We start from the raw sequence: 22,500 nt of genomic DNA on the forward strand, positions 1-22,500 counted from the left end.
TCCAACACTTGGCGAATTCCGCTTCGCAATGATAGGAAGAGCCGACATCGAAGGATCAAAAGCAATGTCGCTATGAACGCTTGGCTGCCACAAGCCAGTTATCCCTATGGTAACTTTTCTGACACCTCTAGCTTCAAATTTTGAAACACTAAAGGATCGATAGACCATGCTTTCACATTTTGTATTCGTACTGAAAATCAAAATCAAATGAGCTTTTACCCTTTTCTTCCACACGAGATTTCTATTCTCATTGAGCTCATCTTAGGACACTTGCGTTATCTTTTAACAGATGCGCCGCCCCAGCGAAACTCCCCACCTGACAATGTCTTCTGCCTGGATCGACGCGCGGACGCACCTAAAGACCAGAAGCAGGGGCCCAGCCCCGCCTCCCTCACGGAGTAAGTAAAATAACATTAAAAGTAGTGGTATTTCACTTGCGCCAGAAGCTCCCACTTATTCCACACCTCTCAAGTCATTTCACAAAGTCGAACTAGAGTCAAGAAGGTTTTCTTTCCCCACTGATTCTTCCAAGCCCATTCCCTTGGCTGTGGTTTCGCTAGATAGTAGATAGGGATAGTGGGAATCTCGTTAATCCATTCATGCATGTCACTAATTAGATGACGAGGCATTTGGCTACCTTAAGAGAGACATAGTTACTCCCGCCGTTTACCCGCGCTTGGTTGAATTTCTTCACTTTGACATTCAAAGCACTGGGCAGAAATCACATTACGTCAACATCTGCAAGGACCATCGCAATGCTTTGTTTTAATTAAACAGTCGGATTCCCCTTGTCCATACCAATTCTGAGACGGTTGTTTACCACCTAGGGAGGGCCGCCCTGCAAGAGACGATGTTCTGCGCCCATCGCCCGGTAGACACACAGAGGTCCGCCCTTGCCGTTGATGCAGCACTGGCAGACCCCCGACAGCCTCCGGGGTCCATTCGCAGACCCCTAGACCCAGCCCTCAGAGCTAATCCTTTTCCCAAAGTTACGGTTCCGTTTTTCCGACTTCCCTTACCTACATTGTTCTATCGACCAGAGGCTATTGACCTTGGAGACCTGATGCAGTTATGAGTACGACTGCGTGTGATCGGCAATCACTCCTCCAGATTTTCACGGGTTGCCGAGGGTGCACCTGACACCGCGAGACGTGCGGTGCTTTACCAGCCGCTGGACCCTATCTCCGGGTGATCTGACTTCAGGGTGGGCGGGCTGTTAAAAAGAAAAGAGAACTCTTCCCGGGACCCCGTCGGCATCTCCAGATTCGGTCACGTTACTGTCCACCACCACGTCTTGGTTCGGGAATATTGACCCGATTCCCTTTCGAAGCACGGCGCAGTGCGCCCTTGACATAGGACTACCCCATCTCTTAGGATCGACTAACCCATGTCCAATTGCTGTTCACATGGAACCTTTCTCCACTTCGGTCTTCAAAGTTCTCATTTGAATATTTGCTACTACCACCAAGATGTTCACTGGGGGCCGTTTCACTCGGGCTCATCGAGGCCTCGCACTTGCCCCGATGGCCGGGGTATAGGTCACACACTTCAGTGCCATCCATTTTCGGGGCTAGTTGATTCGGCAAGTGAGTTGTTACACACTCCTTAGCGGATTTCGAGTTCCATGACCACCGTCCTGCTGTCTTAATCAATCAACACCCTTTGTGGGATCTAGGTTAGTGCGCAGTTCGGCACCGTAACCCGACTTTCGGTTCATCTCGCATCACCAGTTCTGCTTACCAAAAATGGCCCACTTGGAGCTCCCATTCTGCACCGCAGTTCAACGGAGCAACCTCGGCCACTTACCTATTTAGGGTTTGAGAATAGGTCGAGGGTGTTACACCCCCCGATGCCTCTAATCATTCGCTTTACTCGATAAAACTGCGCAATGAGCTCCACTTATCCTGAGGGAAACTTCAGAGGGAATCGGCTACTAGATGGTTAATCTCAAGGTCCAATTCATCATTGTGATGCACATTGAAAGATATCAGGGAAATGTCTTGCTTTATTGGGGTTTTCTAGTTTAGAGGAGTCATATACGGAATTGAAGTAGAAGACTATCTAGTGCAATAAGAAGCACAAGAGGCATAGTGTTATGAATGGATGGAAGGGAGTCATGGCTGCTCATTGGCTTTGTCTTACTTACTCTTATGGGCTTTTGAACATCTCTTAAGTGTGTTCTTCATATTAGAACATCATTCATGAGGTCTTCTTGTTTTTATTTAAATTTTGGTTTTGTATTATGGGTTTTATATTAGAAAAAGCAAGTAAGACTATCCTGAGCATACGTTGATGCTTTGAAAAACGTTTCATCCATTACGCTCTTATATATTTGTTTTCATTATTGTGACAAGTCATGCTTCATTTTGAGTTCTTTTTTTTTTAATTTGCAAAGGTGTATGCCTTTATTTATGATAAGAAAGATTGTGTTCCTTCACATTGTGATTTTCCCATTGTGTCTTGCTCTCAGGATGAAAATTTGAAGTCAATGTATTGAGAAAATTTTCTCCATATGTAAAGGTTTTTAGAGCTAAGAATGTTGGAAATTGTGGTCCACATAGTACAAAATTAAAATTTTCTTCATATGTAAAGGTTTTGAGAGCTAAGAATGTTAGAAATGATCCATATAGTACAAAATCAGCTCATTGGATTAAGATGGGGTGTTGGTATATTTTGGTGGTTGAAACTTGTCTTCGAGGGTGTGCTTACTTGTCTTCATATGTAAAGGTTTTGAGAGCTAAGAATGTTACAAAATCAGCGTATATTTTGGTGGTTGAAACTTGTCTTCGAGGGTGTGCTTTTGTGATTCCTAAACCAATCAAACCTGAATTTTTCTAAGGTGTATTACTCTTTATTGTTGAATAGAGGTGTTGGATAAACGTATTTTATAATGAGTTCATGAGGTTATGTATAAGATGGGTTTAGTGAATTATTCATTAAAGAAAGGAAGGTGCAAAATATTTGATGGCAATGTGTGATAGGGGAAGGGAAAAGAGGGACGTAAATGGAAGGCATACATCCAATAGGCTAATTTCATGAATTATTCTTAATATTGTTTTTCGCCCCGGGATCTATTGCTATATCCGGCTCACCGTCATAACATGAACTAGACGATCCATCAATAGGTGGGAGGAGGGTCCGTCCCAATTTAGAACGTTCCTGACTCTCCCACAAAAGAAGGAAAAAAAAAGATCACAGAAAAGGAGATGGGGTGTATCTACTTATGCATCAAGATCTGGGACGGAAGGATTCGAACCTCCGAATGAGGGGACCAAAACCCGCTGCCTTACCACTTGGCCACGCCCCATACATATTTGATATAATGAATATCCCATACTTCGACTCTCATGTCAACCCCCCTTCCTGAATGGGTTGTGCAGATACGACTCCGGCAGGAATTGAAAGATGGTGACTAGGAATCAAAAGATAATAAATTCCCGTGAAACTTGGTGTGAAGGGATTTGTTTCACCAACCATTCAATCATTGATTCTGTCGAAATGCCATAGATATTTATGACGCCGCAAATATCTACCCCCCTCTATTCGGATGGAAGTATCTGGGGCGTTGTAAAGGGGAGATGTGTGAAACCTAAGCATGGGTTAGGTCTAGTCACGGCCATGTGGAGACTGCATGGAGTTTTGGTGGACACCAACTACTGCATGGGTGGAGATTCTACGTTTCTCGTTCTCTCCCAGACTGGTTGGCCGAATCATCCGTCTGCCTCCAGGCTGGTACATGCGATTCCTACATTCAGTATCATGTGGATTCTAGCCTATGATTGATAGCTCCAACCTTGGTGACTCATCCTCTATCTTTGATATAATGCCTCACTGCTAGGGTAAAGTATTGTATTCATTTTGCCTCGCATGAGCAATATGTCATGTCGTAAGTGAGTGGAAGATTACATGCAAATAAACTTCACATGTATAAAATGTGTAGCAAAGGCAGAAGAAAGCTTTGTGAATGTCACTTGAATCTAATGCCTGGACGCTGGACACCCATGTCAGCTGCTCAAATGCCCCATGCGCGAAACTTGAAGTCAAGGCATTGCATGCATTTCAGATTCTCAAACACGCTTTTCTTCTTCTCTTCTTCATATCACATGGGATGAGAAGAAAGGGTGAGAGAGGCACATAAGAGCAATAACAGCAGCATTTTTTTTTTTGTCATGGTTTCTCTAAATGTCTCAAATAGATGCAGGAGAGTTTGGAAGATGCACATACAGTCTTTCGAACTCTGTAATCCATTGTACAAAATTGACATTTCAAATCCTAGGATACTCCTTCCGAAAGTTTAAATTCTTTCGAAGCGTGGCGTGCAGTGCGCCCTTGACATAGGACTACCCCATCTCTTAGGATCGACTAACCCATGTCCGATTTTTGTTCACATGGAACCTTTCTCCACTTCGGTCTTCAAAGTTCTCATTTGAATATTTGCTACTACCACCAAGATCTGCACTGAGGGCCGTTTCACTTGGGCTCGCGCCCAGAGCTGCGCCACGACCCCCATGCCCTCCTACTCATCGAGGCCTCGCACTCGCCTCGATGGCCGGGTATAGGTCGCACGCTTCAGCGCCATCCATTTTCAGGGCTAGTTGATTCGGTAGGTGAGTTGTTACACACTCCTTAGCGGATTTTGAAATCCATGACCACCGTCTTGCTGTCTTAATCAATCAACACCCTTTGTGGGATCTAGGTTAGCGCGCAGTTCGGCACCGTAGCCCGGCTTTCAGTTCATCTCGCATCGCCAGTTTTGCTTACCAAAAATGGCCCACTTGGAGCTCCCATTCTGCAGCGGGGTTCAATGGAGCAACCCCGGCCACTTACCTATTTAGGGTTTGAGAATAGGTCAAGGGTGTTACACCCTCGATGCCTCTAATCATTCGCTTTACCCGATAAAACTGCACAATGAGCTCCAGTTATCCTGAGGGAACCGGCTACTAGATGGTTAATCTCAAGGTCCAATTCTTCGATTGTCAATTCATCATTGTGATGCACATTGAAAGATATCAGGGAAATGTCTTGCTTTATTGGGGTTTTCTAGTTTAGAGGAGTCATATATGGAATTGAAGTAGAAGACTGTCTAGTGCAATAAGAAGCACAAGAGGCATAGTGTTATGAATGGATGGAAGGGAGTCATGGCTGCTCATTGGCTTTGTCTTACCTACTCTTATGGGCTTTTGAACATCTCTTAAGTGTGTTCATATTAGAACATCATTCATGAGGTCTTCTTGTTTTTATTTAAATTTTGGTTTTGTATTATGGGTTTTAAGCAAGTAAGACTATCCTGAGCATACGTTGATGCTTTGAAAAACATTTCGTCCATTACGCTCTTATATATTTGTTTTCATTATTGTGACAAGTCATGCTTCATTTTGAGTTATACAAGTTTTTTTATTTGTAAAGGTGTATGCCTTTATTTATGATTAGAAAGATTGTGTTCCTTCACATTGTGATTTTCCCATTGTGTCTTACTCTCAGGATGAAAATTTGAAGTCAATGTATCGAGAAAATTTTCTCCATATGTAAAGGTTTCTAGAGCTAAGAATGTTGGAAATTGTGGTCCACATAGTACAAAATGAAAATTTTCTTCATATGTAAAGGTTTTGAGAGCTAAGAATGTTAGAAATGATCCATATAGTACAAAATCAACTCATTGGATTAAGATGGGGTGTTGGTATATTTTGGTGGTTGAAACTTGTCTTCGAGGGTGTGCTTACTTGTCTTCATATGTAAAGGTTTTGAGAGCTAAGAATGTTACAAAATCAGCGTATATTTTGGTGGTTGAAACTTGTCTTCGAGGGTGTGCTTTTGTGATTCCTAAACCAATCATTCTAAATTTTTCTAAGGTGTATTATTCTTTATTGTTGAATAGAGGTGTTGGATAAACGTATTTTATAATGAGTTCATGAGGTTATGTATAAGATGGGTTTAGTGAATTATTCATTAAAGAAAGGAAGGTGCAAAATATTTGATGACAATGTGTGATAGGGGAAGGGAAAAGAGGGACGTAAATGGAAGGCATACATCCAATAGGCTAATTTCATGAATTATTCTTAATATTGTTTTTCGCCCCGGGATCTATTGCTATATCCGGCTCACCGTCGTAAGATGAACTGGACGATCCATCAATAGGTGGGAGGAGGGTCCGTCCCAATTTAGAACGTTCCTGACTCTCCCACAAAAGAAGGAAAAAAAAAGATCACAGAAAAGGAGATGGGGTGTATCTACTTATGCATCAAGATCTGGGACGGAAGGATTCGAACCTCCGAATGAGGGGACCAAAACCCGCTGCCTTACCACTTGGCCACGCCCCATACATATTTGATATAATGAATATCCCATACTTCGACTCTCATGTCAACCCCCCTTCCTGAATGGGTTGTGCAGATATGACTCCGGTAGGAATTGAAAGATGGTGACTAGGAATCAAAAGATAATAAATTCCCATGAAACTTGGTGTGAAGGGATTTGTTTCACCAACCATTCAATCATTGATTCCGTCGAAATGCTATAGATATTTATGACGCCGCAAATATCTACCCCCCTCTATTCGGATGGAAGTATCCGGAGGCGTTGTAAAGGGGAGATGAGGCTTGGGCAAAGGGGAGATGTGTGAAAAGAGGAGACGAGGCTGGGCAAAGGGGAGATGTGTGGAAAGAGGAGATGAGTCTCGGGCAAAGGGGAGATGTGTGAAAAGAGGAGATGAGGCTGGGCAAAGGGGAGATGTGTGAAAAGAGGGACGAAGGAGAGATGTGTGATAAGCAAAAAGAGGGGAGACGAGGCTCGGGCTACGGCCAAGGCAAAGGCAAAGTTTATTAATAATTATATTAACAAGTAGGGGTACGCAGGATTAGAGCTCATGACCTCTTAGCTCAGAGAAAATGATCCCCTAGACCGCGGAACCACGAGCTGTACTAGCGATTGAAATTGTGTGGACTTTTGCTATTTTTACTAATCCACAAAGCTTGAGTGAACAAGACATAAGTGAATAGGGCATACAGTGTATTCCCTTGCGCGTTTGTGCTTTCCCACCATTGCAGTCACTCTCTAGCAAGGCAACCTGCAGCCCGCCTCTGCCTCTGTCTCAAGCTTCCTTCAGCACTCTTTCTCATCCTCTAGAAGTTTCTCTTTTCGTAACCTGCCCCAGCCCTCTTTCTCCCCTCTTTTCATTCCCATCCTCTAGAAGTTCCTCTCCCTTCATTGCCAGCAAATCACGGGAGGGCGAATGCATTAGGCGAAGCTAGGATTGGGTAAGCATCGATCGTTTAAGCATCGTGGACGATGAAATGCATGTGGGATTCGTAGGGTTTAGCCACCAGACCATCGCCAGGCATTCAATATAACATTCACTCGTGGACCTTCACCAATTACGGCACGCAGGCTTCTCTCTTCAATGCTAAACCCTAAACCCTAAACCCTAAACCCTAAACCCCAAACCCCAAACCCCAAACCCCAAACCCTAAACCCTAAACCCTAAACCCTAAACCCCTAAAACCTTAAACCCCTAAAACCCTAAACCCCAAACCCCAAACCCCAAACCCCAAACCCTAAACCCTAAACCCTAAAACCTAAAACCCTAAACCTAAAACCCTAAACCTAAAACCCTAAACCCTAAAGCCCTAAACCCTAAACCCTAAACCCTAAAACCCTAAACCCTAAACCCTAAACCCCTAAAACCCTTAAACCCTAAAACCTTAAACCCTAAACCCTAAACCCTAAAAGCCTAAAACCCTAAAACCCTAAACCCTTAACCCTAAACCCTCAAACCCCAAACCCCAAACCCCAAACCCCCAAACCCCAAACCCAAAACCCAAAACCCTAAAACCCTAAAACCTTAAACCCAAAACCCTAAAACCCTAAAACCCTAAACCCTAAACCCTACACCCTAAACCCTAAACCCTAAACCCTACATCCTAAATCCTAAACCCTAAACCCCAAACCCCAACCCCTAACCCCTAACCCCGAAACCCGAACCTCGAAACCCGAACCCCGAACCCCAAAACCCGAACCTCGAAACCCAAAACCCGAAACCCGAAACCCTGAAGCCCTCACCCTGAAACCCTCACCCTGAACCCTCAACCCTGAACCCTGAACCCTGAACCGAAACCTTGAACCCTGAACCGAAACCCTGAACCCCGAAACCCTGAACCGCGAAACCCTGAACCTCGAAACCCTGAACCCTGAACCCCTGAAACCCTGAAACCCTGAACCCTGAACCCTGAACCCTGAACCCTAAACCCTGAACCGGTGACTTTTCGATCAAGAGAGTCCACTGAAGATTGGAGTTTTGTGCAGCTATCCTTGATCACGGTGAGGTGGATCTTTGGCCCTTCAATGCTGATGTCGAGACTTTCAAATTGATCATGGCAAGATGGACGTTGGAAAGTAGAGGGCTCAGGTCTTGTAGGAGGAATAGAATGGGCATGAAGGGTGTTAGTGGTCACTGGTTGTAGAGGAGGAGCTGGTGTTGAGAGGGTGGATGCAAGAACACGCCAAAAGGGTTGAGGAAGATAATTAGGTGGCGGATCAGGTGTATGCACATAATGAGTTTGTCTGAAAGGAGCTGAATGTGGAAAAAAAGAAGGATTGTGATGGGCAGGAGTTTCTAAGGAGTATTCAGAAAGTTCTTCAAAGGTCTCAAGATCACGACTAAATCCTCATCCTCTGCCACGGCCATGTCGCAGGGAGCCACGAGAAGGAGCTTTTGAGTAAGACCATGGAGGAGCATGCTCATTAGGAGTGTCATTGGAGCTATTTCGATATCAATATGGAAAGGATCACGATGATGAGGATAATTCATCAGACTATAAACATGTGGTCATCTTCATCTGACATTACCATGCAAGAATAATCATTGGAATAGTCATATGAATCATCCATCTAGCAAGCAAGACATTGTGGAGTGTCAGATTCGGAGAATTCAAGAACTGACTCACAAGATTCTCCTTGAGATACAACTTCCCATTGGTCTAGATCTGCTACAAAGGAGAAAAAAACCCTTGAGCTGTTTCTGCTGGGAATTGCATGGCTTCTCAGAACAATCTTTAGCAAAGTGGCCTTTCTTGCCACAAATGAAACAGCCAGAAGTTTTGCTGGCTTTAAATTGTCGTCGTCGAAGAAATATTTGAGGCCGTCGGAAATATTGTTTGTGCCAATGGAGATGACGGAGCGTTGGGAAGGAAGACGTGCCACATGAGCATTTGGAGTGTTTGGTACAGAGGCGTCGATAGGTCTTAGAAGACGACTGAGAGGGGCATAATTTCTTCTATCCTACAAATTGATCAATGAAGGACAAATTGATGTAATGGGATCTAGAGTCCTAAGGTCTAAGGTTGTGAGTGTGCGAACACATGGTGTGCCTGGATAGGTGTCAGTAGGTGTGATTGAGTGAATCTAGGTGTGTGGTGTGTGATTGAGAGAATCATGGAACTGATTAAGGGATTTGTGGATCTAGATGCTCTACTGAGCTCACATGTGATGTCATTACTGGATGTAGCTGTGCCTATATATTGGGCCTTTCTCTCTTGAATAAACTCTCTCTTTTGCTTCACTTGCTCTATCCTTCTTGCAACTTCAACATGTGGTATCAAAGCCTTGGTTCACTCTCCTTGAGACCTCCTTGAGTGCCATGTCATCATCTTCTCCCTCACACTCTCTTCTTCTCCATTTTCTCCTCTTTTGAGTAGAATTTCCAAGTGCTTGTTCTCCCAATGTAGGCGACCATTCTCCAAACCCTTTTAGCCATAGATTCCCCTCATATAGGCGCACTTCCACTCCAGAGGGTTTCTGGAAATTGTCCTTCATTAAAGCTCTTGTCATAGTCAACCCACACTAAGAAGCTCTCCAATGACAATGAACCTCACACTATGGTAGCTTGGAAGAGAAGAAGGAAAAGGAAAAGATATGCCATCAAAGGGGGGTATTTCCCCACATCTTCCACTTAGAATGTTTTTGTGTGTGTGGTCAATAAGGGTTCTCTGCCTTGGGATGTCCCCCTCAAATGATTGTTAGTCTTATGTGTAACCTTGTTGGATCTAAGGGTATTCCCATGCAAAGTCATTGTCTATCTCCCAATTTTAAACCAACAAACCAAAGTCAAAGTGAGATCAGTTGGGATGAGGATGCCCAAATGAGTCTACTGCTGATGCAACTAGAGTGAGTACCAGGTTGTCAATCATGTGTGTTGCCACTAGAGGTAGGCAAGCCATGAAGTTTCCCATGGACTACTCATGCTAGGGTTGAGGTTATCAATTTGTGGGGGGGAATGAAGGACAAATTGATGTAATGGGATCTAGAGTCCTAAGGTCTAAGGTTGTGAGTGTGTGAACACATGGTGTGCCTAGATAGGTGTCAGTAGGTGTGATTGAGTGAATCTAGGTGTGTGGTGTGTGATTGAGAGAATCATGGAACTGATTGAGAGATTTGTGGATCTAGATGCTCTACTGAGCTCACATGTGATGTCATTACTGGATGTAACTGTGCCCATATATTGGGCCTATCTCTCTTGAATAAACTCTCTCTTTTGCTTCACTTGCTCTATCCTTCTTGCAACTTCAACAATCTCATACTGATGCAGAAATGCCAATCTTTTTGAGTCGTTTCCGAAGAGATTGCTCAGTACATTGGTGATGAATATAGACTTGGACCATTTGAAAAAGATTTGCAAAAGTAAAATCTTCCACAGTTTTGTGGACTTCATGGGGCATATTATTAACATTGATAATTTTGGTTTGAGCCTCAATAAGAGCCATTACAGAATCACCAATCCCATGAGGTAGGCTGTATAGATAATGGCACTTAGCATAAGTGTCATAAAAGAGACTGGTCCTATATATCAATTGTTAAGCATGAGCATTACAAGCTTCGAGTTGAAAGAGATCACGAAGTTGCAGTGTAGAAAACTCATTAGAAGCCTATGAGCGATCATCAGTAAGTGTGGGCATGAAGTGGTTGGAGATGGCGGCGGCAATCAATGCGTCTGGGGCATAAGGCTGGTCGTTGCCATCAACACTTTGAAAGATCTGCTCTTTAGAAGCATCAGATAGAAATTCCCAACAATTACCAAGCACACCAGTAAATCCTTTTGTGGTTTCTACAATAGCATCTCTGGGATTCCATCTATACATAGCTACCAAACACATCATATGACCATAAAAGATCTTTTCATTGCTTGGGGGGAAGTAGCATCAATATTGAGTATATATCCAGGAAATGACTTATGCATTAAACGCCTTTGTAAATTAGACTGTTCATTGAGATCTCCGACCGTAAAATGAGTCTAGAATTCACCCTACATAAATTGAGAACTGAGGGCATCATGGAAGGCTATGCGACGACCATGCCATGGTGGTTGTTGCTGCTGCTGGGATTGCTGCTGTCTGGTTGAGGCAGAGTCTAGATTTTGCATCGGATCTTCTTCCATAGGTTCAATCTTGACTCCTTGACTCATATAGAGTGTGGGGAGTCCAATAGTAGAGGCAGATCTTGGAGAATCAGGAGGAGATTATGGAGGGAGCTGAGGAGGTGGCAGAGGCATAGGAGCAAGCTGTTGTGGAAGATCAAGTGAAGGGATTGATTCATAAGGTGCATGTAGGACAATATTAGCAAAATGATTGGGGTCGGTCCATTCTAGTAGATGGTCCCAGTGCCAAGTATTATAGTACATAAGAGAGGTTTCAACGGCAGGCTGTGGGATCTCATTAGCAAGAGAGTCAGGAAAGATGGGCCAAAGCATGAGGTTAGAAGCTTTTTTGGGGCAGAAGGAATTATCAATAGGACTTGCGGATGGCGAAGGTAAGAAGGGAGGAAAAGACTTGTGTAGAAGGGCGGTATGCACAGGAGGAACAGAATCAGTAGTCAACTGTTGGAGTTCTTGTAGAACAGACTGAATATTTCGGTCTAGCTTGCCAACAACAAGTTGTTAACCATACAATGCGGTATAGCAGGCATCCAAACACACCTGTGTAGCCAGATTATGTGAATAGCACCAGTTGAGTTGTTGTTGTTCAACAAGCATGTCACCATTTGTCTCCACCAAAGCATAAGGTGTATGAATTGACTTGAGCTTGCCATCTTCCATAGTGGATTGAAAACCTTTAGCTCGAGGCAAATTGATAGGGTGGACCATGTTCATTGGATGAACGCATTCAGGAGCAGTAATATTGTCATAATTCGTATGGTGATGACCTGGGAGATTGACCACTGTGGTACGCTTGTATTGATGAGTTGCATCATCTTGGAAGTAGGTAGTATTCATAGAGGACATCCAGTCATGAATAGCTTTAGCTTTCTCAGGTGATAAACTCTGAGAAGAGGTAGCTTTCTCAGATGTCAAATATTGTACGTCTTCAAGGGCTCCAGCGATTGAAACATGGGAAGAAGAGGGGCAAGAGAGACGCATGACTTTTTTCCCATGGCTATGGTGAGGATGGAGCTTGATCATAGATTTAGAAGGGGCATCTTCAATTTGGAAAGTAGGCAATTGGGAAGAGGCTTCCTAAAGAATAGACTGATAATCCATTTCCCATTCGGTTGGCATGGGAAGAGCATCATATTTGATATTCAAGGCCTAAAACCTAAACCCTAAACCTTGAACCCTAAACCCCAAACCCTAAACCCTTAACCCTACCAAAAGAAGAGCAGAATAGAGCAGAATGCAGAATACAGTGCAACGTTAGATAGTAGAGGAACGGGAGCCAACAATGATACCAAGAGGAAGGGAAAACTCAAACTGCGGGGATGAAGTGTGAATCATGCATACATAAACAGGATAGGCTGTAGGAGGGAATGTGCGATAAAGGGAAGAGGAAGCATCTGTGGCAAAGAAAAGCTCGTAAGTGATGGTGAAGAAGTAATATTTAGCAGGCATGGGAGAAGATGTACATGAAGAGGAGACAGATGAGCGAAGCAAAGGAGGGGCGAGACGAAGGTGAGGCCTGAGATGAAGAGGAGGAAGAGTGAGGGGGAAGGGTGAAAGAGCAAAGAGAGCTAAAAACATAAATTCGGGAGAGAACAAAGCTGCAAGGAAGCTGGAAGTAGATTGATATTCAAGGCTGAAGACTCATGCAAGCTCTGCCTTCAATTGAGCCAAGGGGGCTCTTATATAGAAGGGAGAGTCCAACGGCCAGCTTGTGGGATCAATGTAGACAATGAGGCAATGTTGAAGCACAATGATCCCATGTATTCAAAGTGAGTTGATGTGCATATAGATTTTGAACCCTGGGTAGGTGACTCTAGATCCACAATCCTCTCCCTGATTATCTCAATCAAGGTGACCACCAGACTCTCCATCTAACTGACCACCATGCCCCATAATCTTCTCAATCACACCAACTGATTGACACCTAATCAGCCGTCATCTGACATACCTAACTCTAGGCTCACACACCTTCACACACTGTCCTCTACTTAATTATTCCATTGCCATAGGATAGCACCAATAATCAATTTGTTCCAACACTCCCCCCCACAAATTGATGACCTCATCCCTCGGCAGTAGTACATGGGTAACTACATGATGCTCCCGACCTAGTACTCACTCCTTCTCTGGCAGTAGACGATGGGACACTACATTCATGCTCCCGACCTATAACTCACTCCTAGGAATCTTGGTTTTCAAGTGGGTAGTGTCACTAGAACCACTTGATACATGAATAATTTGGCACACACAACTGACTCAAAGAAAACATATCTTTTTTGGATGGACTATCCATGGCAGAGTACCATTATTGACTCGATCACACATCCTAATCTAGAGTGTAGGGCCGATGTCCCCCTTGATGAAATCTTCAATATTTGGTGCTTTGAAGATCTCATAAAGTTGCCTTTTCTTCTTGTTTGATCCAAGCTCCTTAGATTCCATCTCTCTCTTCTTTGTTTCCTCTCCATTTTGCTGGTGCTCATTCTTGAAATTCTTCAAGAAAGTATGATGCATCTTTTGATATAGCAAATTTCCTTCTTCAGCTTCGTGCATTCGAACAAAACTATTGAAACAATAATCTCTCACCACACCACCAGAAAACGTAGCCCTAACCATTGCGTTTACTGAACCAAGCATCAGAGATCTCCAATAAGCTTTAGAAGAGGTGAGCTTCATCAGTCAACTATTGATGTCAGGCCAGAATGTGTAGCTTTTCGATTGACAGATGCATACGCTCATATAATCTCTCCTTCCAGCAATCAGGAAATAGATACTTGCGAGTTGGTCTTGACAGGTGCCAAAACATAGTGCCACAACTTGAGAACCTTGTGTAGTAGTAAATCTGAATACTTGCGAAATCAAGAACTCGTCACTTGTCTAACATATTGATTCTGCTCTGAGAGATATATGTCGCCCCTTCTAGAAGGATATGCCACTAAGAATCGGTCACTTATGATGATGCACAGATGGAGATGAACTTAGAATTAAGAGCTTTGTACAATATGCAGCAGATCGTAACTGTCACCCTTGAAATCTCAAAACAACAACCTTTTGATACACAGTACCAACACAACATCCAACTCAAGGATTAATTTGCATGCGAGACAATTTGCTGGTCGCAATTCTGAATTGGGCAGATCTTGCTGAGATGAAAATACAGAAGCTCGAGGTTGTCTGAGCAAGGTAACCCTTCAGAACATTACCATAACATTAAGTGGCCGATGCAGTATTTCCCAGAGACCTTCTGCTCACCAATTCTCATAGAGAACGTACGCCACATCAAAAAAAGGCGATAATATGAAACTTGCACTCTTGCATAGGTGGAATGTCGATGGATATTGATTGAGAAGAGTTGCGCATGAACTGCAAGGACCATCTCCATAGCTCTGATACCACGTGTGGGATCAATGTAGACAATGAGGCAATGTTGAAGCAGAATGATCCCATGTATTCAAAGTGAGTTGATGTACATATAGATTCTGAACTCTGGGTAGGTGACTCCAGATCCACAATCCTCTCCCTGATTATGTCAATCAAGGTGACCACCAGACTCTCCATCTAACTGACCACCAAGCCCCATAATCTTGTCAATCACACCAACTGATTGACACCTAATCAGCCTAGTCATCTGACATACCTAACTCTAGGCTCACACACCTTCACACACTATCCTCTACTTAATTATTCCATTGCCATAGGATAGCACCAATAATCAATTTGTTCCAACACAGCTGTATTCCACTTAGTTGATGTGGGAATCTTTTGTACATGAAGTGACTTAAAGGTGAGGTGACTTAAACGTGAAATGACTTAAAGGTGAAGGTCTTACCTAGGACATTAGGCAGTGTCTAATCACCATAGAAATCATATGTACATATTTTCATAAGGTGAAGGTCTTACCTGGGACATCAGGCAGTGTCTAATCACCTTGACAAGACATCATATCTATCCAGGACCATTACTTGTGGGTAGGAGAAGCCCACCATTCCTTTCTTGCCAAAAGGATGCACCTTCATGTGAAAGCATGTCAGGAAGGACATTAGAGGTGCCTTTTTTCCATTCAACTCTGAAGTCATACATAGTAAAAAATTCTTACCAACGAGCTAGGCGGCCGTGACCAATTTGTTTCTCGATCTTGCGGGTGCAGAAGGTTTTGAAATTTTGGTTATCAGTGCAGATGATGAAGGTTTTATTAACGATAAAGAGCTCAAGTTTTTGAATTGCTCTTTTAACTGCCAAAATTTCTTTTTCAATCGAGTGATAGTTCTGCTCTGCACCTTGAAAAGTGCTGGATCTGAAGGCACATATTTTTTCTCCAGTAGAGGTCCATTCTAGGAGGACATCGCCCCAAAAATTATCAAAAGCATCTATTTCAATTATGAGAAGACCATGCTCGAGCTAAGCAAATGCAAATAGCCCACGCTATGGGTTTTTTCACCTTGGCTTTTGTCAATATATACTGACGAAAACCATCAATATATACCACTAAATTTAAAATACAAAATGTCAGTATATACTAATGAAATAAGGCATGTCATCGGTATATACCGACGAAACAAGGTATAAGGAGGGGAACGGGAGATGTTTTTGGTCAGGGATGCCACATTTAGGCTTCCACTTGATGAAGTGTTGTTTTTTTTAGAGTTTTATATATGGAAAGAGTATCCAAAAGCTCATCGGATGAGGGGCTACTGCTTGGGAGCACGATGTGGTGAAGAGAGAGATTGATTTGTCCTTGCACATGTTGCAAGCGTAGAGCTCGACCTTTATCATCCAAAAATTTATAGAAGGGGTGTATATAGTTGATAAAAATCCATAGGTAGGGGATTTTTTTAGTACCCCTTAATCGCATGTGCTATATGGAGTTTTTATATAGTGGCCCCTCTAAGAGATCTACCTGGTGCTCAAGACTTGGCTCAAGATGAAGCCATTGATGTAAATCTTATGGATTGATTCTTGTACCATCAAGAAGACTTTTTATTTTTAGCCCTTCCACATTTTTAATGCTATTATGTACATTTTTATATTAATTTCACCATGAATATATGAGCATTTCAATCTCAAACTTGATGTGTGCACTTTTACATTTTTTATCTTTCAAGTCATCAAATTTGTAGGTAAAAAAAATTTTGAATCACTTTACAAACAACGTTTTGTAATTTTATCAGTATATGCCAGTGTCAGTATATACCAACACTGTCAATATAACATAAGTTAAAAATTTCATACAACGTTGGTATACACCGATGTTGTGTTTCATCTCGGTATATACCAATGAAACATAGCATTGGTATATACCAATATTTTTTCAAATGTTTACATGCCCCACCATGCATACCGATGTTTTTCTGCTCGCGTCCATGAAACATCGATACCAAAATGTCAGAAAGTGCCTGCGGTGTTGTAGTGTAGGTGGTCTTTCATCCAGATCATTCAAATCCAAGGCTGGTATGTGATCCAAGTTGCTTCTTGAAGTAGACAAAATTGTAAAGATAGGGATGTGGATATGGAGATGCTACCAATGGATCTAATTAATCCCAATAGCTCTAGGGAAGAAGATGAAGATTACAATATAGGCCAAGAAGAAGGTGGAAATAATGACATTGTAATATGGAGGAAGGTGGAGATCACAACAATATTGGGAAAGAAGATGAGGATCAAGTAACACCCAATATTATTGAAGAGGACGAATTAGAGGATCAAGTATTAGGTAGACGTGCAATAGATGATGATGTGATCAATTAACCATACAGCTAGATATAGACCCATTTGGCATGTAAGACTTAGCTCAAGATGAAGCCTTGATGTACATTTTATGGATTGATTCTTCTATAATCAACAAGACTTTTTATCTTTAGCCCTTTCACTTTTTTGGTGCTATTATGCAAATTTGTATATTAAGCTCACCATGAATATTATATGAGCATTTTAATCTCAAACTTGGTGTCCACAGTCTTATACTTTTTATCTTTCAAATCATCAAACCTATTAGCAAAAATAATTTTGGATCTTATTGCAAACAACATTTTATAATTTCGTCAGAATAGAAATGTTTTACTAGAGTCGGTATGGAAATATTACAAAAAATTATCGATATTAGAGTCGGTATATACCGACTCCATTTTAGTCGATATATACTGATGAAATAGAGTCGATATATACTGACTCTCATACCAATGCTTCCTATCCCCACTAGCTATACCCACATTTTTTATGCCTGTGCCCATGAAACATCAATAGCAAACCATCGAAATGTGTCCACGGTGTTGTAGTGTTACTTCGATCTTATGTATCTTATGCAATACGTACATTTAAAATAGTATGACATGATGGGTAGGTCAGTAGCAAAGTTAGTATCTATATAAAAAAAATGGGCAGCACAATGACTCACTATTGACTCTGTGCCAACATGGACTTATGTAGAAAGAGAATGTGTTACAACTTTGTGTTACAACCTCTACATGTAGAAAGAGAATGTGTTACAACTTCTACATGTCGTCCCTCACTCCCCACTCCACACGCTCCTCCCCTCCACCTCCCTCACCCGCCCTTGCACCCTCCTCACGCGCACCTCCACCCTCCCCTCCCCTCTGGGCGAAAACACCCCCCCCGCCATCGTCATCGGGATGCCCCCCACAGGAGTCACAAAAAAAAAAAGCTAACCTAAAGCTAACCCTAGGGTTAAGTTAACCTTAGTTAGGTTAGTTTTAACTACAGTTAGGTTGGTTAAACTAGGCTAGGTGAGGTTAGTTTTAACCTAGGTTAGTATTAACCAAGGTTCGGTTAGTATTAACCTACGTTCGGTTAGTTTTTACCTTAGCTAGGTTAGTTTAACTATTGGTTAGTTACCCTAACTAGGTTAGTTGAACTAACTATGGTCAATTTAACCCTAACTAGGTTAGGGTAGCCTAACTGATCAATTAGGCATCTAACTAGACAAATAGGATAGTTAATCTAACTAGATAAACTTGGTTCCAACCCCTCAGTTGGACCTTAAGTCCATTCACACCACCCTTAGGCCCCCCTCCCAAAAAAGGTCAATTTTACCCCTACATTAACCCCTCGTAACTCATCCGTTTGGGACCCAAACTGAACCCCATTTAAACCCAGATTTCATAAATGAAAGCACCATGCTACGGGGTATTTTCCCAGCCAATTGCACACCATTTCAGCATCCCTAGCACTTGCTCATTCGCACCCCCGTGTGGGCCTCGTTTCACACATATTCGCTCATATCTTCACGCCGTGACCTCCGCTTAACAATCCGTCTACATCAGCACATTTCCCTACATACGTGGGACAATCTTAGGCACAATATTAACATGACAGTACCTCCACACACTAACACCACTCTAACCCTCCCAACAACAATACATCCACACTTGCACTTGTGGCAGAGACACCCTTGGCAAATCTCGCCAAATCTACATGCAGCTCACTAGGTAAGACAAACCTGCCACCACTATTTCCTGTCTTCAGAGTATGCCCAATGGCTATATCCTCCTCTGATCAGCCATCTTTACTTGGAATGGCACCTCCTCCAATCTAGGTAGTTTCAGCTTCCTATACATGAATTTTGGTAATATGTTCACACCTGAACCTCCATCCAAAAGAATTGTTTCTTTGCTGAATTGAAATTCTATCTTGGGAACTAGATAGTCCACATCTTCTGGTTCTACTTTGACAACATTAACATCATCTGGCTTCCCCTCTGTATTCAGATCTGACCCCAGAAACTTTGTCAGAACATTCTTTCTGAATTCAGGGACCAAACTGAGCAACTGATCTAATGTGACTGTTGTATGCTCCAATATCCTAGAAATATCTTTACTTTGTTGGATTTGATCCTGTACATGTTTGTCAGCCATCTGCTCTTCCATTTTCTTCTGATCTGATTCTTCCTGAAGCTCTAATACTTTGTTCCTCAGCTTGTGAACTTCTTTGAGCACTTTCTTTCTGCACTGCTGTTGTGCCTCCCAAAGTCTGGGATCCGTTAAAGATAATTCTGAAACATCTAAATCACTTCTGAATTGCTTTCCAGATCTTGTGATAGCCAAAACTTCAGGTGGATCTTCAGGTACTTCCTCTACTTGAATGCATTTAGAGCAGTCACACTCCACATGCAACACCTTTGAATCAGACTGGTCCACTTTCATCTCCTCCATAATGGTTTTCTGTTCCATTTGATCCACAATGACTACATTAGCCTGTGGCATTCTGTTTGACTGAATTGGCTGTTTGCCAGTTGCTTGCCTTTGATTATCATACCTTATAATTGGTATTCCCCTTTCCTCTCTGTGCTTGCACCAAAGTGGGCAATCAGGACCCTGTCTGTGATCTCCTCCACAATAAGTGCAGCTATTCTGTGTTGATGATGATGATGCACAAGCCTGTGGGCCAGGTGGTCCCCAATTCCTTTGCTGGAATCTTTTTGGTGGTCCCCTTGGTCCCCTACGGCTCTCAACTTGCACAATATTTGCAGAAGTTGGTGGTTGCACTACTTCTGTTTTGTTTTTATGTCTGTACCAGCAGGTACTGTCATCATGATTAGTCATGTTACAAGCATTACAATATCTTCTACTTCTTTCTTGGGTTGATGAAATGCCCATGGTTTTCAGGGTATCAGCAATCATCTTGCCCAGATCCTCTGAAGTCTTCTTCTTGGACTTCGTGTGTTTTTTGGACTTTTCCTTGCTTTTTCCCTTACCTTTCTTCTTTCTCTTTTTTTTGTCCTCATCATCAGAATCTGAATCTTCTTCCTCCTCAGAATCTGAATCTGAATTCTCACTGCCTAAGTCAGAGTCTGCATTTGAGTCTGACTCATCATCAGAATCTTCATCTGAATCACTATCAGAATCTGATTTCTTGCTATGCTTCTTGTCCTTCTTACTTTTGTGTTTGCTCTTCTTCTTAGAGGGTGACCCTTTGTATTTCCCCATTCTCTTTTCTGCTCTTCTGGCAGCACCTACCAATGCATTGAATCCTCCCGCACCTGCAGGAATATCTTGGCTTGCAACTGATGTCGTGAGAGATTTTCTGAGTCCTTTACAGAACCACTCCCCCAATGTCTCATTGGTGGGCCTCTCATTTGCAGCCAGTCGTCCATTTAGATCTAAAAACTTCTGAGCAGAATCCTCAACAAGAAATTTTTTCTGTTTCAATCCTTGCAGCTTGGTTCTGATATCTGTGGGGGTCTTTTCTTTTCTGAATCTCCCCAGAAATGCCTCCTGCAATGTCTGAGTAGTATTGAAGTGAGCAATACCATACTGCCTAAACCAATTCATAGCTTTGGCCTCCAATGTGGCAGCAAACTGCTGCATTTTCACATCATGTCCATACACCCCATTAAATCCACTTGCACCCCATTTTGTCTCAAACTGAGCTACATGGGCATCAGGGTCCTCCTTCTTGGATTTTCCCTCAAAATGTGCAAATTTAACTTTGAGGTTTGCTGGATTAGGTGGTTGAGCCATTACTGGATTAATTAGTGGTGGTAAAATTCTCCTTCTAACTTGCCTCTTTGGCACAAGATTAAACTATTGTCTTCTCGCTACCTGTTGTTGGATTCTTGTCCATGCTATTAATCGAAAGAAAGTATTTTTGATCCTATCCTGTTCTTCAGGTGATAATGTCTGTTCCACATTGCTGCTACCTGCAACCTCTGTTTGAGCCTCCTGATCAACTGTGGCTTCCTCAGTCAGATTTCCAATCTGAGTACTTGTATCAACTCTTCTGTGTTGCTGAAGGGTCTTCTCTCTTTGTTCTCTCTATGCCTGAAGTCTGGTGTAATAAGACCCCAAGCCTTCACCTCTGTATTGTTCCAATATACATCATCCACTCAATTCTCTGAACTCTGATGGAATTCTAAATGCTCTTCTCTTCCTGTGCCTTACTTAGAAGTGAGGTCTAGAACATCTGCATGTTCCTTTACACATGTGTGGTTGCAATGTTGCCAAAAATTTATTTTGTTGCCTTGGCATGTTAATACATCCAAAAGGAAGAATTGTTCTGCATTATTTCTGCTTTGTTGCTTTCCAAACTCTGTCTCTGACCTTTCTTATCACATCAACAGGCAATTCCTCCAAGTATATATTCATAAATTCTGTATTGTATTCCTTTGCTTCTTCAAAATCTATTTTCCTATTCTTGAATTCTATCAGAAGAGTTTGAGCAAACTCCTCTCTTTCTTCAGCATCTGTTCTCAATTGGCTGAATTCTTGAAGCCATGCTTCCATACTATTCACTGTATTGGCCTTGTTGACCCATTGTCCATAATGTCTATCTTATTGCTTTGTCCCTAAACCCTAAACCCTAAAACCCTAAAACCTAAACCCCAAACCCTAAACCCCAAACCCCAAAACCCCTAAACCCCTAAACCCCTAGCCCTAAACCCCTAACCCTAAACCCTAAACCCTAAACCCTAAACCCTTAAACCCTAAACCCTAAACCCAAAACCCCAAACCCCAAACCCTAAATCCCTAAAACCCTAAAACCCTAAAACCCTAAACCCTAAACCCTAAATCGGAAGGTGGAAGGAAGGAACAAAAAGGAAGGTGGAAGGAAGGAAGGTGGACGGAACAACAAAAAGGATGTGTGCTAGGTGGAAGGAACAATGGGGAGAAAGCTAAACGGAGTAAGAGCGAGAACCCATGCCGAGAGGTAAGGAGAAGACAAAATCGGGAGACGAAGCGTGAATGAAACAGACGTAGACAAGGAAGTCGGTAGGAGGAGAGGTGTGTAACAGCGGGGAAGACCAGTCGGGGGCGAAGAACAGGACGTAAGAGATGGAGAACGGTGGAACAGACAAAGGCATGGAGGAAAACTGAAAATAGGAAACTGAGAACAAGGGAGTTTGAAGCAAGGGGGCTTGAAAGCTGGATATATTGCAAAAACCCTAAACCCTAAACCCTAAACCCTAAACCCCTGAAACACTGAAACCTGAATCCTTACCCCTAACCCCTAACCCCTATACCCTAAACCCCTAAACCCTAAACCCTAAACCCTAAAACCCCTAACCCCTAGCCCCTAAACCCTAAACCCTAAACCCTAAATCCTAAACCCTAAGCCCTAAGCCCTAA

General features: G+C 42.6%; 2 pseudogenes; both read right to left on the reverse strand.

Moving 5' to 3' along the window:
• LOC147903171 (25S ribosomal RNA) overlaps nt 1-1,034 on the reverse strand; it is a 1,238-nt pseudogene extending 204 nt beyond the window's left edge.
• On the reverse strand, nt 1,035-2,005 carry LOC147903172 (25S ribosomal RNA; annotated as a pseudogene; the record flags this gene model as incomplete).
• Nucleotides 2,006-22,500: the final 20,495 nt, after the last annotated feature.

The sequence above is a fragment of the Dipteris shenzhenensis genome, chromosome 4 (assembly GCF_047967505.1).
Source record: "Dipteris shenzhenensis isolate YYH24624 ecotype China chromosome 4, Dip_SZ_1.0, whole genome shotgun sequence".
NCBI classification, from domain to species: Eukaryota; Viridiplantae; Streptophyta; class Polypodiopsida; order Gleicheniales; family Dipteridaceae; genus Dipteris; species Dipteris shenzhenensis.